Source organism: Antennarius striatus, chromosome 15 (genome assembly GCF_040054535.1).
Source record: "Antennarius striatus isolate MH-2024 chromosome 15, ASM4005453v1, whole genome shotgun sequence".
In the NCBI taxonomy this organism is placed as follows: Eukaryota; Metazoa; Chordata; class Actinopteri; order Lophiiformes; family Antennariidae; genus Antennarius; species Antennarius striatus.
Genome location: NC_090790.1, coordinates 20,572,548 through 20,585,314, shown reverse-complemented (window position 1 = coordinate 20,585,314; position 12,767 = coordinate 20,572,548).

Sequence of the window (12,767 nt, the reverse complement as noted above, 5' to 3'; positions counted from 1 at the left end):
TGCAGTCACTTTGTTAGCTCCTGTTAGCAACAATTCTAACCACCAGACGTTTATTCATGTGTTTTAGCATCTAACATTGAGCAGTGAACTGGAGGTCATACCACCTTGCCTCTTCTGGACCCTTTCCAGTGTTTCAACAGTCTTTCATATATTTCTCATGTACAATAATTTATATTCAGTATCATTATTGATGTTCTTCACACAGCATGGCAGTTTAGTGTTCGCTTATTTTTCATTCAGCCACCCTTTTCAGTAGACTTTTTTCACAAATTGCTCCCCTAGTTAAAATACTCTGTGAATTTAATGAACCTTGGTGGGAGACTGTTTGCGACAGAGAATTTAAGGTTGTTTTGATGTGTTGCTAGCAGCTAAAGGGTGAACTGAACAGTATTGGTGGATTTGCCTCGCCTTGTGTTGAAGAACTTTGTTAAAATGTTTGTTTCTTCCACATGTAGAGTTCCAGAAATATACTCTGGTTCGCCACTGACGGAGGCTGCTGATATGTGGCGTTTGGGCATTACCATGCTCTTCTTACTCAACTGCAACGAACACTACACACAACTGACAGGACGGCAGGTGAGACATCCTGTAATGACTTTATCTTCTACAGACTGAGGAGGCCGCTGTCCCACGTCCTCCACCTGACGGACCAGTCTCACTCTTTACCCTCGTTAGAAATGGGCTTTATCTAGCCGTTTAGAGCAAAGTAAGGCCACTAGGTAGTTATGGTATAAACGGGCGTCAGCATAAACAGGCTGTTACTGCATGAAGTTTTGTTTAAAAAAAAACAGTGAACCTCTTGCACGAGTCCACTGCCTGTAAGGCAACGCAGAGGGAGACTTTACACAGACAGAGACATAGCACAGGCATTAAACGCATACACTTCCAAACACCAATTAATTAATAGAAGTTGTTTGTGGCTGCAAAACATTTTCTGACTGATTTGACCGTTGCTCCCTGAACTAGACGGATCCTGAGTTCATTAATGAAGAAGATGAGGAGATGCTGGAGTGCCTCCAGCTTCTAGCAGCTATGATGACTTCGAATCCCGATGAAAGGATCACGCCTGATGAAGTCCTCGGTCATCCATTTATTGTCCGGGGATCCTACCCATGGATTAGACAGTACCCATCCAAACCCTACGATGAGTTCTCTTTAGACTACTTCAGGTTTGAGATAATGTCGACGCTGGGACAAGGGAGCTTTGGACAAATAAGGAAATGTAGGAGGAATGACACTGGAGAGGTTATGGTGGTGAAGCGACCTCTGAAAGCAGGCGGTAGTTCCCTGAAGGAGGTGAGTTTGATGTTCACATCTGACATTTTGTTAGTGTAGTCAGTGAGCACAGAGAGCTAAATTTGTAGTTAGGAGGGCAAAAAGAGGATACCGTTAGTTAATTAGTAGTAAATGCATTGACAAAAGTAACACAAAGGGCTTTCCTGACTTCAGTCCATCTGAATTCTTTTAGCTGACCTTCATAAATGTGAACAGATTAATGGTGTCAAACTTTTCACGTTTTCCCAGATTGATTTTTTCCAACAATTAATGGCTAATAACGCTGACCAGCATAACATCATTAAATGTCATGGCTGGTTTGACTTCAATGTTGGAAAGGCTCCGGTGTTTGAGATCCTGGACAGGGACCTGCAGGACATTTGGCTAGAAAAAAGGGAGCCAATGCTTCTGAGTGACATCAGAGGCATGATCCAACAGGTTGGTTCAGGAGCAGACAGAAAACTCACAACGCTGTCGGTTATAAAACTGTAGGTGAAATAGTCCGTGAAATACACTCCTGTCTGTTTTCTGCAGATGGCCGAAGCTTTGCTGCTCCTGAAGGAAATGGAGATCGTCCATGCCGACATAAAACTTGATAACATCATGCTGGTAGACCAACAGAGACCCTTCAGGGTCAAACTGATAGACTTTGGCTGTGCCAGGCGTAAGTTTGATCTAAGGCTTGGTTTGACGATAACTATACCTATGCTCAGGTAAAGTCTTTTAAAATACTGATTGTTAAAATACCTGCTTATTATTTCATTTTGGACGTCCTCTATGTACCTTTTTCATACATCTGATATTTGATGAGCATATTGCTGGTTTTATTCACATTTAGGGCTCCAGAAGTCTTTTTCGGCCTTCCACTCTCTGAGGCCATTGATATGTGGTCTTTGGGCTGTGTAATGTTCTGGATGGTCTTGGGCATACCTCTGTTTCTTGGTGACGCAGATGAAGCCGTGGTAAGATATCTGTTCCTGCACACACATTTCATAGTCTCTATAAATAGTCATTGCTTTTGATGATGTGAATGTACTGAAATGCATGAATGTGAATGACGTGTGAAGAGGACAGTTAAACAGAGGGAACAGGTGACGCTGCAAAAATAACTCTTGTTTTATCTCCAGGTCGCACAAATGTTGAAGGTCCTGGGCATTCCACCTGACCGTGTTCTTGACAAGGGGATATACACAAAGAAGTTCACCAACACCGTGCTCAAGTCTCCACACAATGTACTTCTCAACTCCAATGAATATAACATGTTTAGAGCTGAAAAAGATTTTTATGACAGTCATGCAAACACTTTACACTTTCCTTCAGAAAGCATTTCCTCCTTAATTTGCTGTTGTTCTTCTCCAGATCATTGTGGGACGTCGAATTCCTCTTCCCACGGGTGGAGAGCTCAAATCTCTGGAAGATCTAAAAACAGTAAGGGTTAAAAGTTCCAATTTTTTTATTATGATTGATTATGTCCTCCAGGACCATAAGGATGAGTGACTGAATTTGACCATTGCTTCTTGGACTAGATGCAGCTGGAGGGAAACAATGATGAAGAAGCTGTGGAAAGGGAGAAGTGCATTGAGCTCCTGAAGGCCATGTTAGAAATGGATCCTGATGAGAGGATAACACCTCAGGGAGTCCTCCATCATCCATTCATTAATGGTCATGAACTGGCTTCCAGCAACTGCCACCAACCAGAGAGCAGAGCAGCACAGATGGAGAAGATGAAGGAAATGATGATGAAGGACCATAAAAACACCAGTTCTGACCCAGATCCCTGCAGTCCAAGTCCTACAACCTTACCACCAGGTGTGAACATGGTTCAGCCTACTCCACCTGACAGGAGACCGACTATGGCAGATGGAGACAAACCAGACAGGTGAGACACCCTCTGGTTGTGACAAACATCTGAGTGAGGTTTATCAGATGCTTTCAGATGTCTTGTTATTATTTTAATCTTTATTTAACCAGGAAATATCCCATGGAGATTAAGGGTCTCCTACCAGCGAGTCCTCGCAAAGACAGCAGAAAATACAACACAGGCTTACACACTACACAGTGACAATACACATAAGAGACAGGCGACCATGAACAGTTGGTAAAAATAACATTTACAAGCAGATTAATTAAGAATAGTTCATGAGTATTTTCTGTCCACAGGCATAGACTGGCCGGTCATGCCTCCATGCCCAGCCCCACGTGAACAGGTCCTCATCCAACACTCTTCTGCTTTGTTGGTGGCATCCCTTGGTGTTGGATACAGCTGGAGTTCTGCTGTGTGGTCATAGCACAGATCTTGATCCTTCCAGTGGCCATCTAGACATTTCTTGAAGGTGTTGACCGAATTTACACAATTTCGCACAACTTCCTCTGGTAGCCAGTCCCATACTTCCATACTCAGATAATTTCAAGCAGTCGTCGTCCTGAATTCTTCTAAAGAGTTTTGTGTCATCTGAAAACAGATATACGCGAGAGTCATCATCAACCACTTCTGGGAGATCATTATACTGTACAGATGACAAATAACACGGGTCCCAAAACACTCCCTTGTGGAATACCACTGGTGACATTTGCAAATTTGCACACTCCCCCAGATTCTGGATTTCTCCCCATTCACAACAACTTTTTGTGTTTGTCTGAGAGGAATGATTTCTCTCAGTGCAGCGCAACAGAAGTCTCTTGTGCTGCACTTTATCAAAGGCCTTTTGATAGTCACAATAAATTATGTCAATGCAGAAAACCAAGCACGAGTTATGGAGTGGGCCTTCAAAATCGTTTTATGTTAAAGGCATGCAAAGGATGGCCTGGGTTAGTTTCCTGTCTTACTGTGGCTGAGTCCAGGTTGCAGCAAATAAAGTTGCAGCGACAAGCCGCTTTGTTGCATTCAAAGAAAAACCCAATTCGTTCAGGAGAAACAAAACTTGGTCTTGGTCAGATCATCCACATAAATAACATCAGTACATTTCTATCTGTGTTTAGTTTGCAGGCTGTCTCAGAGAAGATGCCAACATCTCCAGCAGGGGTCCCTGAAACTGTCCCAAAGGTTTCCACCCGGGAAGACCTCGTCACATATGGTTAGAAACTGCTTATGAATGCTGAGCATGTGGAGAATGGTGGAGTTCTAATGTCCTTTTTATTTGCAGAGACCAAAGGAAAACAGACAGAGAAGAAGAAAAAGAAGAAGAAGAAAAAAAAGAAGAAGTAGATGTAGAAGAAAAAGAAGAAGGATTTAAAGACATTAAACCTCTGCTGACTTCAGAGTCATGGTGCATCATCCTGTGTTCACCATGAATTTGAAGTGACCACAGTTGAGAGACGAATGACATCTGATAACAATGTATGTATGTATGTATGGATGGATGGATGGATGGATGGATGGATGGATGGATGGATGGACAGATGGATAATTATTTGGCCGTGTACTGTAAGGCTAAGTAAGACTGGCAGCTCCAAACACACGGATCTGTTGTGACTGTCCGTAACGTCACTCTACGACCCAAGAGCCAATGCGCCAGAAGAAAGAGCGTCACGTGTTACAGAACAGTAAAGAATGGAAGGAGTTGAGAACATCAGGCTCGCACGGCGTTCACAATGTCTGGTGATTTTGTTTTTTTTCCACCCAACGGGTCAAGACAGACGGCCGCCCTCCAGATCTGGCTCCACCCTCTACACCCTGTTGACCTATGAGCAGCTTCAAACACCTGGGAGGACCTCTCCTGGACACTCACCTGCTCACACCTGGTGAAGAAGCAGCAGCGGTGGCTGGACTTCCTGAGGAGGATGAGATTTAGATTTTCTAAATTTCTATTTTATATTTCTTTCTGATGTTTAGGCACTCAGCAGATTTCATTTTATAAAGAAATATGTTTCCATATTGTACATATGACAATAAACACTTGACATCCCTCTATCTTCATTGTTGGAATAATTTTCCAGCTTGTGAAAAATACCCCTGTATTTGCCAAGCAGTATCTATAGAATATTTGCATAGTGAATGACTGAGCAAATATCTTGAATATACTTTAAGAAGGCAGCTTAAATAATTTAAAAAGTCGTTAGTTAGCTAGGTGATTGAAAAAGCTAGCTAGATGTTAGTTTCGGATGAATTGAAGTTCTATAACAAATATTGAGCATAAATGGTAAATTAGAAGAAGTTGACACAGGTTTAGTCATGTGGATCATGAAAGGGTGAATCACATTCATCACATGAATTTATAAGTAAAATGTGTGCTAGCTTGTAGTTAGCATGTGCCCGATCAAGACAGGATCTCCCAGCGTCTAGTGTTTGATTGGTCCTCAGTGGGTCACATGACGTTTGGCTCTGCTGAGTAATCTGATGTTGAAAGATCAATTTAACCAAACTCTGCCCTTACCCTTGATGCCTACATGATCAAGTATCAGGTGGCAGCAATAAAGCTAATGGGGACATTTGGCTCATAGTCCGCTGTAGATGTGTAGCTGAAATGCATTAATATCAGTCAAATCCATTAATTCAACTTTAGTCTTTGCCATGTAGTAGAAATTCAACATATAGCGCTGACAGTATGACCACACACAGATGAGAAAATGGTCTGGTGCAGTTTCCAAATAATAGTTTCCAATTTATTGTGGTTGGCAGCTTTAAAAGTCTAGATTTGGAAGGAAATGAAATAAAATTTTCTCATTGATAGTGAAGTCTAATTTCAATAAAGTGTTACAGGCAAATTTATGCTGGGATAAAGCCCGATACAGTAAAATTAGTTTAAACTTAATTTTGGGAGACAAAATGTGAATTTTAAAAATCATTTAGGAATCCCAGAAACGTCCTTGACAGAAATAAATCATTACTGCACGATTATGATGTCATCTGTTCTCACAGTAAATGTGTTTCTTTCAGAATTGACGAATAGTTGTAAGGAAGAGTTTGCGTGTGTGTGTGTGTGTGTGTGTGTGTGTGTGTGTGTGTGTGTGTGTGTGTGTGTGTGTGTGTGTGTGTGTGTGTGTGTATGTGTGTGTGTGTGTGTGTGTGCAGGTTAAAGCGAGACGCCCTCGGCCCGTAAAGCGATCCTAACACCATGAATAATGGAGCGTGCCATGGCAGAGAGGATAAGTTCTCCTGCAAGGCTCCTTTTTCACGGGGCTTTTTCCTGTGGGTCACGTGAGTCCTGATGTGACAGTAATTTTTCATGAGATGTCCGTGTTGGTTGTGTGACCACATATTACCCAGGTACAAGACATCCTGGCAGACACCATTCCCTCTGCAACTCCTGGGTCCCTGAGTCCTCAGGCCAACACACCCAGGCTGTTCTGAACTCTGCGGTGAATCTCCAGCAGCCAAGGGTCAAATGAGTTGTCTTACACTATCAGCAACACAAGGCAGCGCTTAAGGAACTAAAAGCCAGGGAAGTGGATGAATAAAAGATGCCGGCAAAGCAAAAAAAAGCTAAAGCATCGGAAGAAACCGAGGAGGTTGATGACGAAGTGGAGGAAGCTGAGCCGAGGTTAAAGGAGAGGGGCAACGGCGTGGCCGATGGAGACACCGCAAAACCAGAGAAGACACGCAGGAAACACAAGAGCGCCGAGATCTCTGAGGACCAGGAGACCTCGGGGAGAGAGAAGAAGAAGAAGACAGGCGAGAAAAAAAAGAAAAAGAGAACAGGTGAGGATGCTGTGATTGAAAATGAAGCTGAGAACAGGGAGCAGAACAACAATGACCCCACGACCAACTCCAGAAAGGACAAAGGGAGCGTGACTGAGGGGGCAACGGAGGAGAAGAAGAAGAAGAAGAAATCCTCAGAGGATCCAGAAGGACAGGAGATGGGATCCAAGAATAAGAAGTCGAAAGACGGCAAGAAAAAGAAAAGGTCTCGGAATGATGATGATGATGATGAGGCCCTGATTGAAGAGCAGGAAGAAGAGGAGGAATCGAAGAAGAAGAAAAAGAAAAAGGCAAAGAAGGGATCTGCAGACAGCGATGAAGATAAAAAGAAGAAGGGAAAGAAATCCAAAACCAAGCAGATGGACTACGCTGCTATCTACCAGAACCAGCTGCTGGAATACCACACCGAGTCGTCTGACGGCTACGAGGACGAGTACTACAAGAAAAAAGGTAAGGAGCGCCGCACCCGTCGCGTCCTGGAGGCCGGGGAATCCCTGGGGCGTGATTGTGTGAACGCTCAGGTATGTTCCACATGGATGGAGACATGTGCTGGGCGCCATCCCAGTGTGGGGGGCTGGGGAGCCACCAGGGCCTTCGTAGGGCCCAGAGCCAGAGGAGCTTTCTTACAGCAGACCAGATGTGCAGAACATGGCATACACCTGCCCAAATACCCTCCCAGCCTACCCCCAGGTGGTTTATTAGGTCTTTGTGTCCTGACCACTTTGACTCTGGTCAGACTGCTCTCATCAGGTGCCTGAATCTCTTTTACTTCCCTCGTCTTATCAGACTATGTACACTTTCTTTATCCTCCCCTTCCTTTTTGCGTTCTGTGAAAGATTCATCCAGAATGAATCTTTGATGGATTTCTTTGGAAGCTGCCATGCCTCCTATTGGACATCCTTTATGCAATGACCAATCCGAAATCACCTCAGGAGTTTAGATACAACATCGCTATAGAATTACCCCCGCATAGGCAAGGCCTTCCAGTCCGAGGCCAATTGTTCACTAATTTTCTAAATGGTTAATTTTGTGACTTTAATTGTACTGAAAAATAATTACTGTTCTTGGTGGTGGTGGCGGCTGATGGCTCTGCTGAGACTGATGAGGCAGAATGGTCTGAAGTAATGCAGAAGTAATGCGGGGGTGGGAAGAAGGCACGAATGAACCACTTAAAATGATAGACTAGTGGACTAGAGTCAGTTGTTAGTGATTGGCTAACAACTGACTCTGGATAGACCGGTCTGTTGAAATGCTTCTAGAAAAACAAATGTAATTGTGTCCCACGAGGAGAAACTATGGGGGTGACCAAACACAACTTGACCTTAAGAAGAAGAAGAAGAAAGAAAGTCCACTTTATTATCCCCAATGGGGAAATTATCTTTACACTCCACTTGTACATGTATGTTGTATGTGTTAGACAAAGCACACAATGTTGTGTAGGGCCCCTGAAACACGGCTTCACCTCTGCAATGATGTGAGACCGTGTATCTTGAAGTGCGATTACTGCTGGTCCACGCTCCTCTTCCCTCCATCAGTGACGGCGACTCCCACAGCCTTCAGCCAACGCTGGGTCCTCATCTCCTTCACCCATCGGTCAGGAAAAAGAACAAAGATTTGCGACAGATTCGGTGCATTGAACTCCCTTAACTGCATGGACGGAACCACGGCACTTCCTGTTAGACATTACTGAACACTGTGGAAGTGAGGTTCTTACATGATCACAATGTTTGGACCACATTGATGACACGCTTGTTTTCCTCTTTCTAATCTCAGTGTATGAGGTGGTCGCTGTCACCGGTGATGTAAAGGGTGCTGGGACAGATGCTAATGTGTTTGTTACCCTCTTTGGAGACTTTGGCGTCACACCCAAGGTTCACCTGGCGAGCAAGTGAGTTTTTTAAAGGTTTAATTTGCTTTAACTAAATTATTCTATGCTTGTCTTTTAAAGTCAGACTGTTTCAGTCTATCCATGACGTGTCACTAAGAATCCCTACTTTAACAGTCTTTCAACAGCAGGTGCTAACTTTTAATCTTCTCTATATTTCTCTGATCCTTCAGCACAGAAAAAAGGTATTTTCTAATCAGCCTGGTAAAGGTTAAGGTTAAGGTTAATGTTACTGTCCTTGTGTTGGCTTGTATTGTGATATAACACTGTATGAGAGATCATTTGCGCTCAGCACAAACCTTAGAAATGGGCAATCTCCAAAATCATTCCATCTTGAAACCTCAAAAGGGATCTGTTGTCAGGTCACCAGCTCTGAACAAGAAACGGTGAAGGGATCTCTCTTCTATACAGTCTTATAAATTGTCGGACACAAAATATCTGGAGTAAGGAGGAACTTCATGACATGGTCGGTCTTCTTTTCCATTCAGAGACAAATGAAAGAAGACCACCATGTCATTTCTGTGGATGATCAAATGACCCTCAGGGGATCTTATCAGCTGACTCTTTTCATTGCTGCACACATTGATTGATATATAGTTACCTGTGCAGGGTAAAGGATACACCAGACGTGTCAGTCACACCTGGTGGTGGTGTCGCTGGTGATCACATGCATCGACACGCCGTCTGCTCGTGTCTCCAGGCTGTGTGAAGACATACGACACATGAATGCTGTCCAGCAGCGTTTTCATGGACATACTGCTTAGAAAGCAGTTTCACCTTACTCCAATATATATTAGGTCCTGCCTGTATTGTGTAAAGACGAATGAAAACACGATACAGGTAAGGGGGGGCTACGTCTCCAAGAATATTTGCCCGGTTGAACGATCGAGGCAGATTAAAGATGCAACTCTTTGGAAATTCACTGCGATCAGAACAAACTCAAATTGCATGGATTCCAAAGTTTGCATTCAGTTTGCTTCTGAACATCGTCGGCGTCTCCCCATCGATCTGTTTCACATGTTGAGAAACACGAGGGGGGTGTAAAGTCGTGTTAGAAGCGTTTCGATGGACATTATTTGTGTCAGACTGGGTTGGACCTTCAGATGAGACCAAGACGTGGGTCAGACACCCTGACCGGCGTCCCTTGGGAGAAACCTTATCTGATTGGCAGAGAGGCTACTCAGTGGACTCAGACCCAAGTGGTCTCAGGGAGGGGTAGGGGTGCAGGGCCCCCACCTGAGAAGGTTTCAGAACTCCTCTCCAGACCTCCAGGACCTGCAGTCTGGATAAGTATCACACGTTCATTCACCGGTGCAGCTGCAGTTGTTTGACGATGTTTGACCCAGGTGATCTAACAGGACATCTCTTTATCCCTCAAATGCTTGATTCTGATTCTCTTCACGTGTCTTCAATCCGCAGAAGTCGAACTGCGTTTGAGAAAAATAAGACCGATGTTTTCCGCATCAAAACACACAACGTGGGGCCTCTGAAGAAACTGAGGTAACGCACAACAGGAGACTCCATCATCAGCTACACCTCACAGGAACGTCACTCACTCACTTTCCATCCACAGAGGATTATATTCAGCGACACGAGGTTAAGCCCCCTCTGTTTTTGGGTGGGGGGGTTATGTCACAGTGGCTGGACTTCCTGTAAAATGAGACTCAGGATACATTTAAACTCATTTTCACCGAGGCCCAAATCAGCATAACGGCTGTCCTCAAAGGGCCAGATGAAACTAATAAATGTAACTAAATGTAACTCAGTGTAATGTAACTAAATGTAACTACTCCTTAATGTAACTAATAAATGTAACTAAATGTAACTCAGTGTAATGTAACTAAATGTAACTACTCCTTAATATAACTAATAAATGTAACTAAATGTAACTCAGTGTAATGTAACTAAATGTAACTACTCCTTAATGTAACTAATAAATGTAACTAAATGTAACTCAGTGTAATGTAACTAAATGTAACTACTCCTTAATGTAACTAATAAATGTAACTAAATGTAACTCAGTGTAATGTAACTAAATGTAACTACTCCTTAATGTAACTAATAAATGTAACTAAATGTAACTCAGTGTAATGTAACTAAATGTAACTACTCCTTAATATAACTAATAAATGTAACTAAATGTAACTCAGTGTAATGTAACTAAATGTAACTACTCCTTAATGTAACTAATAAATGTAACTAAATGTAACTCAGTGTAATGTAACTAAATGTAACTACTCCTTAATGTAACTAATAAATGTAACTAAATGTAACTCAGTGTAATGTAACTAAATGTAACTACTCCTTAATGTAACTAATAAATGTAACTAAATGTAACTCAGTGTAATGTAACTAAATGTAACTACTCCTTCATGTTAAATAACTGAATTTCTGACTGATTCTAGTTCCAAACATTACAGTTAGACAGAAAAAACATGTTTGTTTGTTTCTCTGTTCTAACATAAATCCTTTTCATTTGTCAGGTTATTAAACCCACAGAACTCCATCAATCAAGGATCAAACTATCAATCAATAAAGAAAAATAACATCAGACACAAGTTAGGACATCAACTTTGTTCACTATGTTTAGTCAGAGTTAAAATGGGCTGAACTACTGCATTGTGGGAAATGTAGTTTTTTTTTGTCGAAGAACACTTTTTGACCTACTTATTTTTAGACACTCTGAACTTTTCTGCTCTCGCGGACCACATTAAATGATGTGGAGGGCCACATTTGGCCCCCGGGCCTTGAGTTTGACACATGTGAATTAATGCAACCATAGCCAGAGGGGAAACATTAAGTCACGTTCCATAACTCTGGTATTTGTGAACATGATTAAATCAGAGGGCTGTTTTAACCAGTGTTCTCATGATTTTATTGATCACATGGTCAGCTGGATGTTTGTCATTTATCCCAACTGATTCATGATTTGTTGATCCTGCACATAAAATCCCGTAATTTCTTTGACTTTCCTCTGTGGTGTGTGTGATTGAGCTTAAGAAGAGTTACCCCAGTAACTCCTGGTCACAACATCCTGAACACCATCACCCTTGACTCACCAGGATCGAGCACGACAACACGGGCATGAACGCCAGCTGGTTTCTGGACCGGGTGGTGGTGACCGACATGAACCGCCCCCACCTGCGCTTCTACTTTGCCTGCATTAACTGGCTGAGTCAGGAGGAGGGCGACAACCTGTACGTCAGGGACCTGCTGGGCAGCTTGAATCCCATGGACGTCCCAAAACGTAGGCCACCCCAGAACAAGCACATCACACAATACAGACACAAAGGTTCCCAGCACTACCTGCTAACCGCTAACACCTGCTAGCCTGCAGGATCTCCCCATGTGTTGGGTTGTAACAGAACTCCTTCAGTCTAAGCCTGGGCTTAAACAGCCCATGTGACCTTTGTCGCAATGCCAGCTGACTTGTTAGTGAATGTAATGCAAACGTTCAGGTGAAGCCGACACACCTGGTGGGGCTGCATTATTTATTTGCATCATTGTGTTTCTGATGCTGTCATTTATATTTATATTTATATTTATATTTATATTTATATTTATATTTATATTTATATTTATATTTATATTTATATTTATATTTATATTTATATTTATATTTTGCAGTAAATAAATACATTGTGAGCGTGTTCACTGCTGACATGAAGGGGAGTGGAACCGATGCTGACGTCTTCCTGAACATCTTTGGAGAGAACGGTGACACAGGTAGGGCTGCAGCTCATGATTATTGTTATCAATCTTTATTATTATTACTATTATTATTATTATTATTATCATCATCATCATCATCATCATCATCATCATCATCATCATCATCATCATCATCATCATCATCATCATCATCATCATCATCATCATCATCATCATCATCATCATCATCATCATCATCATTATTATTATTATTATTATTATTATTATCATCTCAGGAACCAGATAAGATAAAATGAC